This window comes from Anser brachyrhynchus, assembly GCF_964034855.1.
Source record: "Anser brachyrhynchus genome assembly, chromosome: 1".
Lineage (NCBI taxonomy): Eukaryota > Metazoa > Chordata > Aves > Anseriformes > Anatidae > Anser > Anser brachyrhynchus.
Window position 1 is genome coordinate 97,867,316 of NC_137694.1, and position 23,995 is coordinate 97,891,310.

A 23,995-nucleotide genomic window follows, 5' to 3' on the forward strand; every position below is an offset into this window, starting at 1 on the left:
CCGAGAAGAATCAATACCCAGTGCAGCAGCTGGAGACCAGCTCTCAGTGTGTCATGGCTAGGATGAGTAGGCAGAAGAGCATGATGGAGAGGACTCCAACCTCTGTCTCCTGCTCCATGAAACATGGCAGCGATTAGCAGCTCACTTATTAAAAAGGACCTTCCAGGGCCAAAGTAGTGGAATGGCCTTTCCTAGGAATAAAGTCGCATTGCGGGTCTTAACACCTTCTTCCATGCATGCACAATTTATCTATTTGATCTGCCTTTTCTAAAGAGTGGAATGCTCAACAAACAAAACCTATGAAAAAAATAAAAAATAAAATAAAATAAAATAAAATAAAATAAAATAAAATAAAATAAAATAAAATAAAATAAAATAAAATAAAATAAAATAAAATAAAAACACTGTGTGGCCTCTACTCTTTCTCCAGATAAGACAATGAGAAAACAAACGGAAAAGGTCTCAGCTGACTCAGTGATGAGAATCTTTTAAGAGCCCATGTGCTAATAATTCCTTCTTCATTTGTCAATAACACTTTTGTACATTTTTTTAAGGGCATGAAAGTAATCATAATGCTTTGCCAGAATATGAAGATATGGATATCTTCATATCTATCTACTGCCATAAGTTAAATTTCCAAACCAGGTCAACCTCCATTATGCATAGGTATTAGACTGTTTTGTTAATGTTTATTTTTGCAGGGAGGAAAAAGAATATCTTAACTCTGAACTTTCCACTTTTGTTAATGATTAAGAAGTTATTTAAATATTAACTTTATTAAATTAATAATTTATATACACTCCTAAAATTTGCTTATTTACCACTTATTTACTTATTTAAAATTTACAACACATATTACCCAAACCTGTTTGCTGTTTTGGGTGCAGGTGCATGGAGTGGGTGAAGTATTCAGACAAAACAAAACAGTTTCCAACAGAAGGATATAAATCATGTTCTATTTATCTGAGAATAACATCTATTATTTAGTGTGGAGCAAATATGTTTAGAGGCTAAATGGTCTCTTTCAAAAGACAGAGGGATTTTTTTTCTTTTTTTTTGTTTAGTACAACATGCCCCTGATATACCCAAATAGCTCTATTTAAAAGGCAATCTTTATTAGGTGATTTTTAAATGGGAATTACAATATGTACTAGCAAAAATTGCTCGACTGTTTACTTACCACTTATTTACAGAGGCCAAATATTTTACCAACAGGAAAGATGAAATCTGTTACAAAAAAAATGGGACTTTTATGTTAAATCCCCTTTGTAACACAAAGTTATTTTGTGTCTAGGTCTGGTCACCTAGAAAAAATGACAATGAACAAAGACTATATCATACTACAACAGTAATAACCGGTGCCCCAAACACTTTCCATCACAAATCTCCCTGGCATGATTCCCGCTTTGCAAGCAAGAAAAACTTATCTGAAAAACAAGTCAGGGTGAAATAAAGAACAGAAGGAAAAAAGGCTTCCTAACACTGAACTAGTGACATTGCGTCTTCTTTTTTTTTAATGAAAAAAATAGCGTGTTTTTGAAGTTTACCTCGCACACCCAACTGTGCATCCAGATTTGTGTCACCCACTATGATGACTAAAATCATACATCAAATAGGTATCACAGCCATTCAAATCTGAAAGTGACGGTAAAAATTCAGTCCTTACAATATTATCGGTGTAAACCCCTTGTAACATGCAGGATTTCTGCTCAGCAGACTCCCTCCAACACGTACACTCACAGCCCTCCATGTGATACCACAGGCAGCGCTTTCCGGTTACACAGAGCCCCACCAATTTACAAAGTCAAGAGTTAACAGCACGATGCTGTCTGAGAAAAAAAGCTTAACTTACGAACATGTTCAGATTGCCATTGCCCAAAAATCTGAGTAATGTTCCAGATATGTTATGTTAATCTGTTACACAAGATTGTCTGTAATGTGAATATTTTTTTAAGGAGTACCGAGGGTGGTGTTGGGGGTTGGATGAAGGCAGGTGGCCAAAGTTATTACTGAATTGAAGAGGATTATTTTAATTATTGTTGGACTATTAACCCTCTGTTTGGTCCTATTTAGCCAGTTGCATCATGTTTATGAGTAATATGATTTATAACCATTCTACTTGAAATCACTGTTGATCACCGAGCATTTGGGAATAAAAATAGATATGATTAGATGTGCAAAGCTCATTTGAAGGCAGTTTTATGCATAGACTGAGTTTCTATCCACTAAAAAATAGCCCTTAATAATAAGATATCAAGGAAAAAGCAGTGAGAAATGATATTTTATGTATATTATGTGATCTGTGTATTCTAGATGCACCTCATAATGAACGTGACCAAATACTGAACACGAACTGAAGAACAAACCTTTTGTGTTGATGCAAAATTTGAGTGGCAGGAAAAAAACATAGCAGAAGATAAGGGTTTTCATTCACAATGCAATGTAAATTAAAAAACCATGGATACAAAAGAGTAGAAACAAGAAGGTAATATAACAAACTTACATTTCACCCTCCATCATTACAAGGATCAAAACAGGGGCATACATCTTCATTCTAGTCAGATGGCCACTATAAGAATAAATTATAGTAGCTTATACAAAAAATTAAAATATCAAGGACTCCGTTATGTATTAAATTGAAACAAAGCAAACCATAACAACAAAAAAGAAAAAAAAAAAGCCACTAAGTCTGGTTTTTTGTTCGTTTGCTAATAAATGGCAAAATATACATGAAAGTAAGGTATAACCCTATTTATTCAATCACTTTGCCTTTAACTTTACCAGGAACAGTGTGAAGCTCGGAGATTTCCCTTACCAAGCCTATTTTCACTTTAAATAGGTCTTGATGGTGCTGTAGCTGCAGAGCCAAAAAAAAACGAGGCCAAATTTTATGTGGTCATGCTAGTGTGGTGAAAAAGCTTTTGTGAGGATTGGATGTTGTAACTGCATTTGTACATCTGGCTCCTCACGGACCTTCAAAGACTTACTTAGACATCTATAGATACTTACACAGATTATTAAATGGCCTGTTAGTAGAAGGGGTGGCTTCAGGACACTGCCACATTTGAATTCAGTGTATGCAACCGGACTCTGACATTTCATTTGGATACTTAGAACATTAATGTTATTGTATCCTGTAGACCTATATTAACAAGTTTGATGTAACAGATGGGAGCTTTTTCAAAAAAATGTAAACAGCTGATCTGAGAGCCAGCACTTTCTATAGACAGACCTTACAGTGAAATATAGCACTCTACTGTTTATTCCAAACACATAACAGCACTGTAAGTAGACCACTTTATACAATGAAGAAATACAGTAAACATAAAAAAGATACCTCAAGAATTTCTTTTCCCTCTTTCTGTTTTAAATAGAACACGCTCCCTCTAATTCTCTGCTTCTGACCTATCCAAAATAAAATGAAGAAAATATTGCCCTCTAAAAGCCAGCACAAACAATGTGAACCAAATCTCACCGAGTCTTCTTGCAGGGCATTCTCAACATCGCCACATTTCTAAATTTTGCTAATTTAAATGTTATGCTTGTTTTAATATTATCTATTGCAGTAGACCTTGCTGATTGTCTGTAATGTATTTTCCTAAACTCATTTAAATGGGTTTTAACTATTCTTGCTGGATTAACCTCTTCAACTTCTGTCTCGACTTGCATGTTTGTTCTTGCACATATATTTTAAGGGCATGTTAATAACGTAAATGGTTACAAATACAGGACTGTCTAGTTTCTACATTCTTCACATTGCATATTTGCCTTAACACAATTGAAATGAACAACAATAGCCACATCTGACTGGGGTTGCTTCTTGTATGCTTTCTGCGATGCAATAATAAAAAGACACTGAAAGTTCAGTGCTCTGGAACGGTAACTCTAATTATTGTAATGTTTACTACAGGAAATTACCTATTGGACAATGCTGCCCAGAATCCCTAACAGGAAATGGGATGTATTTCTGTTTGCAGAGAGAAACAGAAAGCCTAGTGCATTGTTAGCAGCGCTGCCTGAAGCCTCTTCTCCGTTATGTAGGATGAAAGACAGAAAACTGCAGCTCTTCCACAAATGCAATATGCAACAGATTCCCAGAACAGTCACTGAAAATGGGTTGTTGTTTTTTTTTTCCCTTGGAAAATAAGAAAATCAAACTGCCTTAGAGCAGTGCCCCCAAGTTGTTGATAGAATGATCTTAATTCCTCTGTTAAATAAGTAAACAACAAGAAAAAAAGCTCCCTGTTCACAAGGAACAGTGAAAGCACACCAGACCCACAGGATGGGATCTGCCTAAAACTAGCACTGAACCACTGTGGTCAGAGTCCACCTTGACTCCCCTTTTATTAAGATGCTCTTCTCCTTCAGTAAATCCATACAATGCTTTTATAACACTGTTAATACTTATATGAGAAGAAATATCCACATTTATTAGGCTTATGACTGTAAAACAACAACAACAACAACAAAACAGTAAAAATGGTTCTGGCATGGCAACTCTTATTTTGCACTTCTCTGTTTCTAACTTCATCAATTCTCACACTCATTCACTTTGCACTTCCATTTATTGTCTCAGAGCCAGGTTTTCAGTACTTTCTGTTCATCTCCAGCTCTCTCTGCAGCTTGATGCGACAACCAAACTGACTCCCGGGCTGTCATTTGGGATACTTTAACATTAACTGGGCAAAGTCCACATTCTATTACTTCAAATATTTCCCGAGTATCTATTCACTCTGCGCTTTAGAGATCTCCAGACTTTAGTTTACATTCCTTAAGACTTGATTTTTGCCCCGAGTCCAGTATCTTTGCAATATAACCTTTATACAAAACAAATGTTCCAGTATATGCAGAAGACTAAAGGAATGAAGGAGGTACTCGGCTCTCCATTAATTTTGCATGTGTTTAATGTTATCTTAGAGAAATGTACCCATTTTCATTTTGAATCTCATCTACAAACTATGCTGGGTGATTGTGCAAAGAGCCAGCATGCTAGCTTGTTTAAAGAAAACGAAGTGGAGCTAGGAACAAGCACTGGATGTCCATCGGCACAACTCACCAGATAATAGGCAATGTTTGCTTACTGTCCAATGCTCTGTACCTTTGATTTTATTTGTCATATCCAGAGGATAAAAATCCAGAGGCAATCAGGCTGATGGTTTTTGTTTGGCTTCTTACACACAGAAACCAGCTAGGCACTTCTGATCTGAGTTCAGCCACCAAACTCATCTTCTAGTTGTGGGAGTGGAGATGAAAGCAGGATATTTCAATTAGGCTCGCTATAGAGATGATCTGGATCTGTGAATTAATTGAAGACCAAGAGGAACAGCTCCTGCATAACAGAGGCCATGGAATCTCACTCTGTAATTACAGTCAAGTTCAACTCCAAATCCAATAGAAACCAAAGGTGACCATTGCAGGCCCATCTCTAATCAGAAGTGATTCTTTCCCTCACCACAAAGTGTAAAAAATCTTACGTTCCTTTCTAGTTCAAAAAGCCATTTGGGTTGAAAATGAACCGGTGTGAAAGATCTTTATTCCTTCATGGACAGGAACAAATTTTCCACTGTTACATGAAAAGACCAGAACAATGAAAGTATTGGGAAGGGAAGTGGGGGGGGGGGGGAGGAAAACTGTGCCTTTTTGGCAGCACTTACAGAACATTACTTAGGCTAGGTGGAGTCCTGCTGGGTTTAACCAACTGCTCAGATCCCCCGTAACATTTTACTGGCCCCCAGCTTTTACAGTGTACATCTCGGAGCATGACGAAAAAGCTTATATATACATTTATTTTAAAAGACACAAAACTCTTGAGCACACATCCAAAGCAGATCAATTGCCTTTGCAATATTCTCAGAACAAAATGTTCCACCAGCAGATCTGATAAGAAGAGCCAAAAAATGGAAAACACTTGCTACCAATTTATTGCAGTCACCCATAAACTATTACTAGAACATTATGTATTGGGGTTCAAGCCAGAAAGCTATTAAAGCGGACTGCACTAGTGTCTTTTCACTATGCTACTGAAGCATTAATAAGTCCTTAGAGAATTGTGTTTATGTTGAAAGAATCATCTTATAATCAAATTTTCACACACAAAAAATGCAGCTCTTTTTAGAATTACTGTGTGCCTTTGCTCTCACCCCCACATTGGCTAGTGTCTCCACAAATACCATCATTTTCTATGTTTCTGTCTGGCCCAAACCCTGATGTACATACTTCGTGTTCCAAGCTGGACAAATTTCAAGATAAATGGTGCTAATTGACAGTGTTAATGGGTGCAGGATGTACCACATCCCTTCCCCTGTTGTCTCTGCCTAAGTGTCTTTCCTACTCCTTACAGTCATTCTTTGTGCAAGGAGAAGAAGAGTTAAAAGATAATGCTAAAAGGGTATCATTACTTTTCTTCTCTTTTTTTTTCCTTGACTTAGATACATAAATAATAAACATCCAGTGGTGTTCTATGGGACTGTGTTTCGAATCACTGTTACAGGAAAACCTCTAATGAATTACAGATCTCCTTTCCCATTTAAGAGAGAACACTGAAAACAGTGATATGCAGCAAGATGATGATTAACCCCATGACTTTTTTTTTTTTACCCTAACAATTATGGTTTTCGTTTGAAAAGGTGTATGCTCTCTTTTCAGTTACTTTCCTGTGATAGTGCACAGGTGGAAAGCACATAAAAGAGCAGACCAAGCAGAATGATGGCAGTTTCTCTATCACTGGAAGCTCCTTAAAACAGTAAGTCCTAAAAGTTAAAATGAACTAGGCCAGCACGACAGACAGACTTCAGCTTCTACTTGAATTAAGTATATAAAGACCTAAAGTTCAAAGGAGGCAAAGTTCCAAGTCCTTTGTATGCATTTGTTCATATTATCCTAAGCAACTAGTTTAGCCAAGAGTTGAAATTTGCAGTTATTTCTTCTCATTATTATTAGTAGTATCATCATCACATAACTATTTCACCTATATCTCCACTTACAGTCCCAGACAGTGTAGGCTGTGTTACGATAACAAAATACCTTCTGTGATTTCTCTCTTCAATCCCTGGCATATCCTTATGATTTGAGAGATCACTGGGGAAACTCTCCTGGCTGCTGACTAACTTGTAAACTGCTCTCACTGGGTACAAAAAGTTAAATTTCCATGCAAACAAGGAGAATCTTCAGCAATAAAATACCATTTTAGTGTCCATAACTACCTATTTTGTGAATTTGTTGGACAAATGTCATTGAATTTGATCAGACAGTACTGAGACAATTGACTTCAAACAGTCTGATTGGAAGAAATGTTAAGAACTTGCAGCTCTCACTGATGTCAATGGAAATCACAGAAACTTAGTAACTCCTTGACTTACAACAATAGTATACACACAGAAAAAGAAAAAAAGAAAAAAAAAAGGATAGCCTGTCAAATGTATCCCTCAAGTAACTTCACTTGATCCCATAGTGTTTTTTATCTCTTGATTAATGACTGTGGGATATATTGCTTTCTCAGGCAGCACATTTATGTGTGGAGCTTTTGTACTTGCTCGTGTAATTAGTTATATTCCAATCAAACTTACAACAAAAATAATAAGCAATCATTTCAACCTTCACTAGTGCACAGGACGCCAGAGAGTGATTTTGCAATAGATAAACAGACCAAATCTACAACTAAATCTCTCTCTGTAGTTTGCCTCTTCACAGCAGGCCTCAGGCTCTGCTGTCATCATGAGAGTCAATGAAATTTCCAGCTCAAGAGGTCCTTTTTGATTCTTCAAAGAACACAGAAACACGTGCTGGCATAACATGCCTGTGAGTTGTTTTAAGCGAGACCGTTAGCATAACGCTGAAACTGCCACTATGCCAGGGAGAGGAATGAAAAGGCATAAGCAGACAAATCTGCACCCCAGAAAGGCCTGGGAGGGTGCAGGTCTCAGGAGGAGATTTCATCTAGAGCCTATTCAGTGACTGAATTATTACACCTTCTACTTCAGCTCCATTAGTCCATATGCTTGCAAAAAAGTTGTCCACTGCTTCACTGAAAGGTTTACATTAAGGCAGAAGGTTGGTGCCCAAGAGAAATGTCCTAGATGGTGTCTACGCCTAAAAGCAAGATGTGCCTAATATGATTTTTCTGTAAAGGGAAACTGAAGTATGGTATTAATAAAAAATAAACGATGTTAACTTATGTTAAATCTTTCTTCTCCAAAAATACACAAATGAAAAAACCCTACCCATCAGTACTAATGCACAAGCAAGTCCTCTCCATCTGCCAAATATGTAGGTCATTTCAATGAGTGACAGAGACAAAAAGGCCTGATTTTAATTCACGAAATATTCCTGCTAATAGCAAAGTTATTGAGACATCTGTTAAAAGCCTGACCTGTTACAACAGGGGGATATCTAAAATGACTGAAATTTCTATTTAAACTAATGCTACACTGTTTTATTGGGCATTTTAAAGAGGTACTGCTATTAACGAAAACATTATATAAATTAGAAACAGGCCCACAATAATCCTCCAGATAAAATCTAGTGCTGTCTTCTATCGCTCCGGTATGAGCTTTTATTTGCATGTGCACTATTTGTATATATTACAATATAGCAGTTATAAAAAATATCTAAGAGTCATAGCAGCCCTGTTTAAAGTTTGGCAAGGAATAGTTGGCAGACTTTTAAAAAAAAAAAAAAAAAAAGAAGAAGAAGAAAATATGTTTCATACCCTGTATGTAATTGAACATTCTTCAAATTCCTCTAATGGAAATGTCAATACCATGGAAATCCTTGAAACACGGACACAGATAGATAAATGTGACTGAAGCCAAACACCTCCACCCAGAATGAATAATGAGCCTTCAAACAAACAAACAAACATACTTAATGATGAACTACCCACCCAATTACACTAACAAAATTAAGCTTTTGCTTTTGGGGTAGTGGTGAGGTAAACAGAGGGAGATGGAAGATGCAGAACAAAAGCTGTCGTGAGGACTGCTCAGCAGGTGTAAGGTACGGACAGGATCTCAGCATGGTCAGCACGCAAGGAAAGGGAGGACCCTCCAAGACAGGTCCTCTGAAATCGTGTACAGGACTGAGACCTGAGTCATAATGAAGATAATGACTATTCTGCTATTGCCTTCAACAGAACAGGACCAATGACTTGGTTTCTTTTTATATTAGATGATATATGAGAAGATGCATTACAAACGTGGCAATTATCTTGATCTCGGAGGCGGGATGCTGCTTCAGGAGCTCTCACTCAATGCTCTTCTTCACATTGTCTCGCTCCCAAAAGCCAGTGTCAGAAAAGATGAGCCACAGAGATAGGAGTTACAGTGAGGGGCAGAAGTTGCAAGTTTCCGTTGCACTTCCTAAGAAAACACTCAACACAACATTTCAACTCCAAAATAAAGTGAAACCTGAATATATATCAGCATTGCTTCTCTTTCTTCCCCATGTCCCGGTTACCCACAAGATGTGACGTGCCCACACAAAAGGAAGTTGTAGGACTTTCTGCAGGGCTCCTACTGCTACAGATGCCTTGTGGACTAATGAAATACTGAAGTGCACACCACCAAATGCATAAATAACCAAGTATAACTGAGTAACAGTTCCTCAAAAAGCTGCCAAAAGCCTTTGAATGATAATACAGGATAAAATACAGCTCTGAAAGTTTACCACTAGAACACTTCTATGTCTTTTATATTTAGTTCAAGCTTTCCTTTTTTCTGAATCTAAAAATGCTGGGTAGCAGATCAATATAATCTCATCAAAAATGCAATCCTGTTTATAAGAAAAAACTCAAACACATCATTATTTAAAAAGTGTGGGTCAGCCAAGATAAACTCAATACCTATGACAAAAATACTAGCATGTGCAGAAAATATAAGGTCTAATATATGCTCCTCCACCATTACAAGATATAACACATACCCTCAACATACATTTAAGTCATAACATACAGTGACTTGATGTACCACCCATGTAAAATCTAGTCCTTTTTAAATAAAATTAGCTAGGCAGAGATCTGGGTTTTGCTGCTGCTCCTAAGATGCTCTACGAATGTTCAGAGTTTTATAAACATGTCTTCATTTTTTCCCCTCTCACAGTCTTTATTTTACCACTTTTCTTATTGCTTTTTCCTTCTTCTGTAGCTGTGTGAGATATCAACATACAATGTGAAATACATATACCAGGGAGACAAAGTGCCTCAACCAAAGGCCTATCAAACATACAATATACAGATTTTTTTCTTCAGCATTCAGCTATGAAAGCACTACACACGGCTAACAATAGTAAGAAAGAAAAGTGATGATTTTAAGCTGCCACTCTCCCCTTGCAAACAACGTTCTTGACTTCTCCAGTCCCATAATTCTGAATTCTCAGTGCAATTCTAATAACCTCTTAATTGTACTTTTGAATGGAGTATAAACACACTTTAACAAAGCAAAAGAGCAGCAAACAGTGTCTAGATGAGTTACCTTCTACTTTGGTAAGGTCAAGGGATTTTTTTGCATTATTTAATTCCTCTTTCCAAATTCATGTTCTTTTGGTGCAGACAGTGGTTTCAGGGAAAATTCTTAAAATCCTACTTAACTAGGATCAAATAAATATCACTGAAGAAGCACAATGGTGCCTTTGCTTGTAGTCATTATGAAATGGACACTAGGAAAAGAAAATGATCTATTCAGAAGTGTGTAAATATCTCATCACTAATTTCAATACTGTAATATATACAGACATTCATACAATGCCAATCAACATTGCATGCTCTAAAACTAGTTACAGTTTTTATTCCTGTGTATTAAGTATTTTTTATTGTTTCTACTGGTAGGAGGGTCAGAGTAGGGAACAAGGTAACAGTATTACTTCTGAATGGTGGTCTAAAGAGAAGAGGTGAAAGTGCACTACAGACTTCACAAACTAATCCTCAGGCTAGGCTGAATATGAAGCAGACGTGGCACAGCACTGTTTGTGACTGGCCCAGTATCCCCCAGGTTGCCTGCTACAGCACTAGCACCATACCAACATTCCCAGCCCCAACCCCTGTATGTTAAATATGGGTCAGAGCATGGTTCACACAACACTGCATGCTCTAAAATTTTGATGCTTCAGCATCTTCTAGAACAGATCTAATTTCCCCCCTGTTCCATGAAACTTTACAGTTTCATTTTTTCCCATTCTGCGTCACAACAGAACAAAGATCTCCCGAGCCTTTCATGAAAAACTAAGAAAGATAAAAAAGATACAGGTTTTCACCTGAGACACATGAGGCTCAGAGAAAAGACCTTAGTCAAATAAAAGATTTCAACATGGTTGTTCTCCATCTGGGGCAAAGGGACTTGATCTAAGGCAGCTGACCATTCTGAAAGTATTCTCAAAGTTTCCATTACTTTGGCCAGGCAATTTTTTGATGAATGCTATAAAACCCAGGAAATTGTTAATAAAATTTGGTAAAACCTCTTAAAAACTCCAAAACCAAATGTAATCTCTACTAGTGTCAACATTACTGCATACGATGATTAAATATCACTTTCTCTGATGTATTTGCACACACTTGTTTGCAAGTCCTTTTGCTGTCTACTGAGCTTCACTGGAAAAGTGAATAAATTTCAAGGGAAGCATGATGATGATGATGATTATTATTATTATTTTTTAATAGGAAAGAAGCTCTAAATGGAGGAGAGAGGTCCAAGTGGATCTCCAGATGGTGTAGGAGCCCCCCAGCTGGCCTCAGTATAAATACATGGAGATTTAAGCAGAAACCTAAGAGGTGCCTAACCTTTAGGTACCTCTGAAATATTGCACGTTTATATTGGGCCTGATGTTATTAAGGGTAATTCAGAAGTTCTCACTTCTGCACCAAAAGTTGGAACAACACCAGGGCTTTGGAGGTGGATTTCCACCAGATCCAATTTCTCCCATGTGCATTCACTTCAGAGGGATTCAGTGGAGCAAAGCAGAGATCAAGTCCTCTGATTTAGGCTTCAAATAACAGGACTGAAATCTCAATTCTTTTCTGGCTTCTTGAAAATTAAAGCCTGGGGGTGCAGAGAGAAGATGGAGAAAATCAAGACCTTAAACTTTACATTCCCATTTTGCCTCACATCTTGGAGGAATTATGGGGCCTCCAGTAACCTGCATCCTGCCCTGACTTTTGCAGGTACTGGAGATTTCTTCCTATTTTCAGTATTTTTGTTTCAGAAAAGATAAGAAGACAAGTTTCAATTTCCTGTTTCCCCTCTTCTTTCACAGCCAAAAGATGATTCCAACAATAGTGCCTGACCATATCCCACTGCCCTCCAGATGTCACCTGGAAGGGAAATGACCATTCCTGGTCTGGATCTTTTCCCTTTTACACCAAGTTCATGGCATTTTTACTCAAGAAGGCCTTTTATTGGAAAGAACTCTTTTCAAGGTACAAAACAGACCAGTGAAGTTCAAATCTTTGTCAAGATGAGAATTCTTCTCAGGTTCCACTAGACAAACATGTGGTGCTTTAATGTATAAACACAGAAACCTCACTTCACTACAAACAAGACTTAAGATTTTATTTTATTTTTTTCCGTGAGAGAGAAGAGTATAAAAGATTTCCAAACTGGCTGTGATAGATCTCTCCACAACAGTGGAGTAATGCAGTATACGCTAATAGTTTGTCATAAGAAAAGAATGATCGATACTCGGGGCACCAGCCATAGGCTGTGGAGAATTGGGTTCATCCATAGACCCTGAACATATGCTGTTACGTTTAGCAAGTGGAAATCTTACCATGCTCCAGTTCCACATCTAAATTGAAGTTCTGATAGTAAACATGAGGCCAAGGGTTCCAGCTCGGCTGGTTTATTTATCTCTACTTGGATTATTCTAACACAGCTGGTTTATTCGCATTTTAAAAACATAGTTTTAGCTTAAAAGATAAGGTGATGGGTTTGGTTTTGTTTTTTTGTTTGTTTGGTTGTTTTTTGCTTAGTTTTTGTTTGTTTGGTTGGTTTTAGTTTTTTGTTTTCAGTTATATGGAATTAAATTTATGGCAGTATCCAGCAGCCTTCTGTTTAAAGTTACCCTCATTACAAAACCCATTTTCAGGTAATTTGGGGTGAGGGGATGGGGGAAGATACATCTGATGCTTTAAATTATGCAGGGATGGAATCTTCATACAATCTGTCAGACCTGATGAGTATTTTGAAATGCTTTTCGTGTTAAAAAATAGAGTAGTTTTGGATGATGTTTATGCTGTACTGAACAAAAGCTACAGGATATGTGCATAGAAGATATTTTTCTCATCTTTACCTCTCTCGGTGTTTTAGGGAACTGTAGGGCTAGAAATAAAGGGCTTAACACTGGTTTCATTGCCTCCAAAGTTGGAGAACTTTAAATACTGTGCTGATCATAAAATAAGCATTTCAACAGTTTCTTAAAGTAGAAAAGGCTTTCAGGGAATGGAATGCAAAGAGAAAACACAGGATGCTGGAAAGCAGCATGGAGAAAACCAGATTGAAAAGATTTAACCTGAAGTATTTCTACATTTATTTTTTTTATTTGCATTTTTGAGCCTTAATCTTCAGACCTAAAGCTTCCAAAACTTTCAGAGTACTTTAAGGTCTCTGGAATACAGTCTGCCAGCCTGAATCCACAGCTTTTGTCCTTTTCACCCGTTTTCCTTCCAACACCACTACTATCCCACACATAATAACTAAAACCAAACCCACCTAATCCATCAAGTTGGGTTTGATTTACACAGAAAAAAAAATAAAAAAAAAATCTCTGAGTATCAGACACTTCTATTTCCAAACTTCAGACCAAAAATACAAAGTTAGACCTTAATGTGGTCTTATTGTAGACTTAAAACTGGCTGGTTTTGGTTAAAAGCAACTACAATGAAATTTAAGATATTAGAAGAAGTTACATGATAGAAACCACTAGGGGTTGGATTGTGCTGAATTTTTACTTGCATTTATTAAATATTTCCAAAGAAAGAGAGCGTTATGCCTTCCAAAGGAAGCCATTAATGAACACTCAACCTAGTCTAAGAAACAGAAAGATGGCAAGTAAAAAAGCAACTATGATCATAGCATCAATCAAATTCTCTTTGCCCTTTCACAGGCGAGACCCAAGACCATAAACAAAAGTGATGTGCATGGGCCAGCACAGAAACCTCACATTTTGATTCAGCCCTACCAGGCAGTTTCTCAGCAAGCATAAATCATCACAGACAATGGGAGCATGCTGACAGCAAGCATCTGATTATTTGGCCATCTATTTTGTCCTGAACGATGCTGCAATCAGAGACTCCACAGAGGAAAGTACAGCTTCCATTTGCTCACAAACTCGCTAGTGCAGTATACTTTTTACAGTGAGCAGAGAAGTCTTCAAGTCTTCATTTAACTTCAGTGGAGAATCCAAAATGGTGGCAGAGTGCCTCAGTAACGTCAAAACGAATGTGCTCACAGGCATTTTTAAAGTTGATGAGATCTGCTGCTGTTATGCCTTCTTGATGAAGGAACACAACAAAGAACAGCGCACAAGAATGCCAATTCCAAGTTCACATTTGGCACAGAAGAGAACTAATTACTATTTTCACTTCAACAGGATCTTTAGTGTCATCAACCCAGTCTATACCATTCTTAGCTAAAACTACTTGAAGACAAGGGGAATATCCTACTCCCCTTCATCAGGCAATTAGTTTTGGGTCACAGAGACAGTGTCTGCACAATGACACAAAACAGTTTTAAAACAAAAGAACCCCAGACCAACCCTGGTTCCTAAGCTTACACAACAAAGACTAGCTCAAATCTACACAGTGCAGAGCTAATGTCTCTCTTTCCAGCAGTCTAGTCTTGGACAGAATTAGTTGAGAAAGTACAAAGCAGAGACAGGCGAAGAGCTAGCAGGTGAACTGCATGGATGACCATGAATCAGGTGTTTAAACTCACCTCCTTGCCCTCTCTCATTTAGGAGAACAAATCATCCGCAATATACAATTTCCAAAATTTGACTTAAAAAATGTTACTTAGGCATCAACAACTCATTTTCAAAAGCGACTTTGGGTAGTTCTGATCCTAAGGTAAACCAAGCCTCACAGAACTGCAGAGGACATTATGTCCTAATTGGATGATCCACTACTGAAACTGGATTGTAAGAACTTCAGGCATGATTGAATCTTTAATTGAAATACTGAGCTGACATTCGAGAAAGATAAAATAAATGTGTACAAATAGGAAACAATTACTGAGTTAAGCTTCTGGGAGAGAAAATGTAAGGAGGTTTCTAATGCAGGGTAGGCAGATACAGGTAAATAAGAGCCAACTGAGAAAACCCTTTCAAGCACAAACTTTATCTACTACCTGACAGATAATATTGTTCTTCTGGGACTACTGGAAAACCTTCACTTATTGAAAGTGGTAACGCTACTGAGCTTTCCATCTCAACTGCCCAATATCATGCCATCCTCAATCTATCTGTCACACAGAATTCAGTTACCAGTAAAGATCATCAAAAACTTCTAAAAAATACACTACTGAGTGCTGTGATTTTACAGTTCTGAGGCAGTCCGCAAACCCAAGCAGGCTGACAATGCTGTGTCCCCACTGATCAATGCTGGCAAAGCAAGTTGTAAGACAGAGCAAGTTGTAAGACAAAGTTCAGCTTCTGTCCCAAATAAACCTCTGCAGGTGAAAAAATTAACTAAATAAAAAAGTTTAAAGAGTATTTTGATCTGGAGTCATCATTCTGTATTCAATTCCGGTTTATGTAATGCCTTCTTCCCTCCACACCCCAACTTTCTTTTTTTTTTTTTTTTTTAATCTCTGGAAAATGGAGTTTAGGTATAGCTATCTATTATTCTTGCTCATCCATACCATCTATACCAAAAGACTATGGAGTTACAATGTCCAGAGAAGACACTGAAAGCTTTTAAAATTACCAAGAAATCAAGTGCAATGTACAGTTCTGTTGACTGGTCTGGATTAACTCCCCAAAGTGGCTGATAGAAAGACATGAGAATCCTTCCAAGAGGTTAAAACCTGTAGCTAATAAAAGTAGCTGCAATATGAAAAAGTGGGCTCTTCTCCCTTTAAATCACAGCCCATAGAGGCACTGAAGTAAATCCCTTAATCTCTTTTTAAGTAGCTATTTTATCCAGACTTCCTCTGTGGTTTATACCCTCAAAGCATCCACACCACAACTCAAGAACCGCCTGAGCAAGGAGCTACAAGTTCCTTTTCTTCAAAAACCATATATAACAATTAAAAAAAAAAAAAAAAAAAAAGAAAAGAGAGAAAGAGAGAGAGACAGAGAGAGACCCACTAAGATGAGTTTGGCCTTCCTGATCTTTTAACTCTTCATCCAAGACCATGCTTCAAAAGAAATATTCACCACTTTTAAAACCACCTTCACATACTCACTGAGGCATGACAATGATTAAAACACTTTATGATTTCATGTTGTACAAGTACATATCAGATCATGAATCTGTTCTGATCCTTGTACCAATTTATGGATGACAAATGCTGAACAGAGATTCTAAAGCCTCAAGTCTGTATCCATGGACAAGTTTCTGTATTCTTCACCACGATGTTCAGTAGAGCATTGGGCACATCCAAAGAGATTTGTCAAGAGTCAGTCTACAGGAACGAAACTGACTTGCTTTGGGATTTCTAGCAAGTTTAGGTGGATTGAGATGCAACCTTATAAGTCTAAATCTCCTAGCCATTTGCTCAAGTTGAATTGAAGGAAAACCTCAGAAAAAAACGTTCAGAAGAAAGGTTCAATAATGTGTTAAATGGTAACAATGTTCCTTGGGGAAAACCAGGAAGGTGTATTGAAGATGTTGGACCATGATTTCCTCAAACAAGCACAGTTCCACAACATCATGTTTTCATGTTCAGCTCATTGAACTATAACCTAAAAGGTGCTGGATTATGAAGGTGGAAGCATTCACTTACAGTCTTCAATTTACTGAGGACATCAAATGGAGGACATTAATGAGGACATCATTTTTCATTTGCTTATATATTTTTTATACAACACTTTGCATTTTCACAGACCCTTACAAACATTAACTAACGATCAAAATCCTCACCGGGAGGCAAGTGGCATTATCTACACATTACAGATGGGAGATGCCATGCAGAACAGTTGGGTAATGCATCTAAGACCACAGAGGAAGTCCTATTGATGCCAAGAGGAGCATATCCTTGCCCCCAAGACTCCCATTCACATCACACCTCTCCAATTACATACTAGACAATTACATACTAGACAGGTCTCTTCATCTGATAAAAAAGTCAGTCCTATCTTTCAGTTTTGATGAATAATAATTTGCTGTAGATGTTGACGGCATTTACCTTGCAAACTAGATGATTCCACTAACTCAGCACAGGAAACTCCACTGCAGTGTTGAAGGTTACAAACTGAAGTGTAAGATTTTAAGGAACATGCCAGAGAGGCAGATGGTTATACAGTAATGAAAGGAGAGCAATATAAACTAATACCACATTCTACAATCTCCTTCCTTGTTTAGACATATGCACCATGACTATTTACTAAACCCATCGCACATCTTTACATTTCATCATCTGCATCAGCTCTGAATTTTTTTGTGTTTGTTTTTGCTTAAATAAAGATAAACAGAAATCTTCACACCTGGTGCTCACATTTAAAGTCACAACACAGACAAAGAACCACTCATGAACTGGGAGAGAGACACTTGGTAGCTGAATTATGGGTTCCCATAACATTTCATTCGTTTGGTTAATGCATTTCTTTGAACTTTTCTGTCCTAAGTGCACAGGATATATGAGCATATCATCACTTTCATGACAGCCCAAATCACCCACTTTCCATAGCAGTAGATTGACATGTCACAGAGAGTGTGATTAGGAGGTCATCAGAGTACACAAAGCACCAGATTAAAGCTCAAAACCAAGACATATTTGTTCCTTTGGTTATTAAAAAAAAAGATCAGCAGAGGAAAAAAGCCCTGTTGTAATTGAAAAATATGAGGCTCGATATATTGTTGAAAATACTGTTGTGCAAGGCTCTTGGATTTTTTTAAGCCAATGGTATGGTTTTTATGAAAGCAAAAATATGCATTTATTATAAAGTGGCCTCTACTTGTATTGGTATCAACTTGTCAGGCCAGTAAGATCTTCTGCTGCACAAAACTCTTTAAAAAAATCAGCAGAAGGATGAGTACAAGTTTCTAGCTTTGAGATCTTTTTGATTCTGTCTGTAGATCACATTGCCAGCTACCTTACAAAAAAGCTGTTGATTCTTTGGATCCCCAAAATTCTCTCAACTATAGCCCAATATGATCCATCTTCTGCTTTTTTCATACAGGAATCTAAGTCTGCCAGCTTGCTATTCCTTTCTGAGAAAAGTCATAAGAAGGAAGGAAAGCAGGCAAGCCATCATAAAATACCACTGATGTCCAGGAAATGCCAGCCTAACAGCTGTCACAACAAATGGACTTCAAAGTCACGGCAAAAAAATTAACAATTGTCCTTTCTAACACTGTATCATTAATGAAAAACTTTATGAGAACCATAACCAACTTAAGAAGAAGAAGGAAGAAGTGAAAAGAAAGGGTAGGCCAGGAGTTATTTCTTTTTCTTTGTATGTTTTCGTTTGTTTTTTGTTACTTTGTTTTCCTATTTTTAAGGATAGATCCAAACGCCCACATTCTCCAGAATGTCCTTGATTAAAATCTTCAAGAAAGTTATCATTCATGCCACCTCTAACCTTATGTGTTCATGCTGCAAATTTTCAAGGAAAAATGCTTCCATCACGTCCTTGGTGCTAGTACTCAAGGATGCGCCTTTCTCATGAGCTCTGAAAATCTTAAAACCCCTTGTCTCCTTGAAGGAAGTAAACGGATGTCTGCTAAGCACTTAGGTTTACATAACATTTCTTCCCCCTTATTTATTGAAAACAAATCTTTTTTAAAAGCTCTCCACATTTTGAGAACACGGAATGCTTTCTTTCCTTTTTTTTTTCCCCTCTTTTTTTAAAAAGTATTTTTGGCAAAGTATGTTTTTGATTATTTAAAGATAATCTCTATTCTAAATTGCATCTGACTCACATAACCTCCATACTTTAGAAACCACAACAAAAGTGCCATATATTAGTTATAAATGAATAGGGAGTGAGTCAGTGAATAGTTAAGGACATTCCACGGAAATGCATGAGCTGCATACTAAGTTTTAAGAAAAATATTCAATTTCATTTTTAGAATTAACAGTATAGGTTACTTGGAACAAAGGAAAAACTCCTTTTTTAATTCCCAGATGCAATGTCTTTTGTTTTCCTTATGGATCTTTGTCTACTATATAAAGAGAACTTTAGTGAAGGGATAGAAACATTGATGTTTTCAGAGAAAGAATAAACACAACTCATACATACTAAAGGATTTCTTTAATTAAGACTTTTTTCTTTTTTTTTTTAACTCTTTCACCAGGAATAGCTCATTCTTTGGCTTTTGCAAGGCCATCTTACAATATTCTAGCTTAGATAAATGACTTTAAGGAAATTACATGCTTTTCTCTAGCTCCTAGTTCAAGTCTGCTTATGTTCAGTGCTTTAAGTAGTTAAAAAACAACATCAACAACAATAACAACAGTTGATACTTCTACTTGCCAAGGCTTGTATTCTAAGCAATGTCCTCACACTGAATACATGAAGAAGTTCATTAAATACTAACTGAAGTTTTCCATGCATTGTCATGTTTGCAGATCCACACTGGGGAGTCATGCCCCTTACTGAATGCATCCCAGATCCAGTAAGTGTGGTCTAAATAACTACACAGAAACCCTACATAGGGGACATGAGACAAACAGAATTCTTACAGCACAGGATTATGGCTATAAAAATCATAAGAACTCAAATTCTATCAAACCCATAGCTTTTGTCTGAAAAACCACTGCTTTCAGGATCAAAATCTGACAAATAAAACACTCACTACAGATGAACCTAAGAAAAAGGTTTGCCATTCCAACTTAAAGCCAGAAAAGTTGACTGGACCATAACACGAGCATAAACTTAAACGTGATGCGGGAACATATCTGGGATAGGGCTTTAGCATTTCTGACAGCCATAATTCATTTCCAGAAAAGCCACCAACCACGTGGGTGCTAAGCATGCTGGAGGATCCCAGCACAAAGCTAGGCGAGAAAACAACAACAACAACACGTGGTAGGGAATTTCTCGGTGGATCTATGTGTACGAAAACCAAAGGCTTGCAATAATCTTTCCCACTCCCTCCCCTGACCTGGCCTGCACTGGGTGTCTGGATGGAAAATGCAGGTCAAGTTCCAACACAATCATCCAGCCACGTCCTGGCCATTCCCTGCAGACTAGGGGTAGGCAGTCAATGAATCTCCAAAATACCAAAAGAGAACAGTATAAGTCAGTTATCAGGCTCACATTAAACAGCAGGGACTAAAAAGGCCGACGCTTGTAGCCAGTATTCTGCAGGCATATCCCAAGCTCAAGCACGGCTCTGGGACAGACGTGCCTTGACCCAAAGCTGCTGGTTGTGGACCCTTGTCTTTTTTCCAACCCGCTCATCTGTCAGTACCACACAGGAAAAGTTCAGGGTTCAAAAACAAGTCCACCCACCTATACCCTATACCTTTGGCTCACAGCAATAGTAAGCAATCTGCTCTGTGTATGACAGCTTGGGACAGCAGCTCTTGTAGCTGAGTACCTAAATAAAGAACCCCTGGGCAGGATACTAGTAACTAGTCTTAAATTAACAGATGTTTTCTATACGTGATAAAATAAGGATATCCACAAATGAGACAGGTGTGGGAGAGCCTAGACCCCTTCCCACTTAATCCCCATAGAAAATAAAATTTAAAAAAAGGCAAAAAAGTGTCCACCCACACAACCAATGCGGATCTTTTCGCCTCTTCTCAGATGGAGATATACACTCCCCTGATATCTCTGCCAATAAAACCACAAGGAGGAGCGAAACTTAATGAGATATAAAAATATAACTGGATTCCTTTTTGTATCATTTGCTGTTTTTATTTTTGGACTGTTTACACACTGAGGTGACATGATCTGTAGCAACACAGCACAACCCTAAAACCCAGCATCCCTCTCTGCAACACTTGCTCGAGAGTGTCCAGCCTGCCTACTGAAGCTAACAGTGGCTGATGTTGAAGAAGCAGACCATCCAAACTCTGAAAATGAAATGCAACAGATAAAAGGATAAAATAATTCTTATTCTTCAGGGCTTAGCCTCCAGCTGGCCACGTGTGCCAGAAAGGCAAGGATGGGAAGGGCACTTCCCAAGGGGATGACTGGGGCAGACAGCCCAGCATTTTCAATCGGAAAGATAACAGTTCTAGCAAGTCTGAGGAAAACAGCTATTGCTTTCTATCACATAACTTTAAGAGAACAGTTTTCAAAAGCCCAAGGACTAATCGGTCATGGCAAAACTTCACATGCTGCCCACAAAGTCTGTAATGGTTCTTTACTTCTATAATCAAAAATCAGCCCCCCTCCTAAACCTTCCCCGACTGTCTTTGTCTGTGGCCTCTGTCTGACCAACTGGTCTCAGTTTGCCCGGCCAGCTGCTTTTATACAAAGCAGAACAAAGTGCTTTTATCAAATCAAAAATCCCAGACTAGCAAACTAAATGACATTTTCAAATACATCTGGTTCACCTGGTGCAATTTCCCCCTCCGCTCCCAGTGATTTACAGACAATGTAGGATTACCAAAGTTGGGAATGCTCCCAGGTTTATATCTGGAGTATTTTAAAGAATGGCATTTGGTTTTCTTTCTTCTGTACACGCCAGTGAAGTAGGACCTTCTTAAACTGAGCCACGCCAGAACTGAAATATTCCAGCCCCCTAATATCACACAAGCTTAAAGGCCTATCCCCAGATGCGTGATCAGAGTTGTCCAGCAAATCTAAAGCCACAAATATAAAAGCCTTATATTACACGGAAAACCCTTTAATACAGTCAGCTACAGAACACATGCAACATGGGTACTGCTCTGAAGTTGGAAGCAAGCACTATTTATACTGCAACAGAGAGCAAGTTCGGTCTTAACAGGAGGGATGCCAGCTTCCCAAGCTGGCATGCATGATGGTTTTGCACACACAAAAATAAAAATGAGGAACAGAGGGCAGAGTGGGGAACAAGAGCTGTAGTCCTCACTCCTCCTGTCCATATCTATTAAGAGTGCAAAACGAGCTGTAAACAGTAAAGATGTTCCTATTAAACAAAAATACTGTCCAAATTAATCAGTGCTCAGGATGGTTAAATATTTTTAGGCTTAAAATAGTCCACTGCAATTCACTAGGACAATAAAAGACCTCCTAATTACAATAAGCCTACAGTGTAAACCGGCAGCCTTTATCAGAACGAATAAATAGGTGTTAAGGGTTCTTAAATTGTGGGAAAAAAATCTAAGTGAAAACAGTTTTTAATATGATTGCAACAAATAATAGAAATGAAAGAAGAGGGTAAAAGGAAAAGGAAAATGCTTAAGACGTCATTCCAGTCCTCTGCCAGGACACTATAAATGCTATTCTTCAGTACATTTCCTCGAGTCTTCTGCCTATTTGAGTCTTGTTTCTTAAGAACAGCTCTGTTCAGTGGTGTTCAGTTTCCTTCCTGGATGGGCCATTTGTTTTCTTCCAGTATTAGAGGGCTGCAAGTCCTTCTGACAACTACATGTCCAGATTTCCTACGGGCACACCTTTGTGTTACCTGTGAAACTGCTCTGCTTCCAGGTCAGGAGAGCGTGTGGGAAGACAGCTGCCAAGGGCAAACCATCACCAACAGACCAGTTCCTGCAGTGTCATCTCAGCCACCCTCTTCCCTGGGCACTTCTCACACCTCAGCAGGGAGCGAGCTGAAAATGAGATTAATTATTCCATTGGTGATAGCTTGATTCTGCCTACGCTTATCAGACGGATGGGTACACGTACAGCCATCTGATGGAAAAGGGCTGCTCCACAAAAATAGCAGCTGCAGGCAGGCTGCTGCCACCAGCACGCAGCCCCTGTGCTGCAGCTCACTCTTCAGGAGCCCTCAGAAAAGCACGATGTAAGAAGCAGGCGAACCCTGACCTGTGCAGTCAGACCCATGTCCTTGTGCGCGTGATCCCAGGGCGGTGCGAAATCGTAGGCTTTTTACCATCTTCTTGTAGACTCCAATCCACGAGTCCAGCACATGCAGCTCCTCAGGAAGTTTTTGTGGTTCACGCTGAAATTTTTCCTTGCCGAGTTTTACCCCTTTGAACATCTTAAAATAATTCTTTTTTTTTTTTGTCTTAATATTTTACACCCTTCAAATACTTGTGGATTGTTATCATATGTCTTAGTCATCATTTAGTCCAAACTGTACATAATAAATTCTTGTAATCTTTGCTCATATTTCAATCTCTTCAGCCTCTTAACTTCTGTTGCTCTTCTCTGAATTCTCCACTAATTTCTTGACAACTTTTTGGCAACAGAGTGGCCAGAATAATAGTGTCACGGACACCTTACGGCTGTACAGAGATAAAGAGGAAAGCTTGTGCAACACCAAAATGACATTAGCTCTTCCCAAAAAAACAACAAATATGTCTAATCTGTTGTCCAGGATCATTTATTTTTAGTGGCTACATCATGAAACGATCCAAAATACAAGTAAAAATAGTCACCTACAGGGATAACTTAGAGAGAGTTAGATATACTCAGAACTATGTGCAAACATTAATCTTCGTGTCACCTGTGAGGAAGGTAACATGGAATAGTATTTACCTGCAATGCTGGAGAGCAAATTGTTGACCCATCAAAAAGAAGCCACATCAAAATGATCAATCTGAACAGCTTCTTCACCACAAACAAAATTAAGGAGCAGGTTACAATCAAAAAGGCAAGGAGATAACTTGAGATTTAAAAAAGGGAAATCTTTTAAAAGGTCTATAACCCTTCCAAACTCTGGAAAATTCTAACATATAAAATCTCTCCAAAGCTAGACAAACCATGGTAGCTTTCTACAGAATAG

The 23,995-nt window shown here is 38.1% G+C and overlaps 1 protein-coding gene and 1 long non-coding RNA gene across 12 annotated transcripts in view; one reads left to right on the forward strand and one right to left on the reverse strand.

Moving 5' to 3' along the window:
* Positions 1 to 23,995, reverse strand: part of LOC308188313 (uncharacterized protein) — a 421,245-nt gene that overhangs the window by 372,148 nt on the left and 25,102 nt on the right. The gene's annotated exons all lie outside the window — the stretch shown is intronic.
* Positions 1 to 23,995, forward strand: part of LOC308188316 — a 42,134-nt gene that overhangs the window by 11,995 nt on the left and 6,144 nt on the right. The window contains exon 2 of the long non-coding RNA XR_013945399.1: positions 1 to 23,995. This exon is cut by the window's right edge and continues 6,144 nt beyond it. This is a non-coding gene — a long non-coding RNA (uncharacterized lncRNA).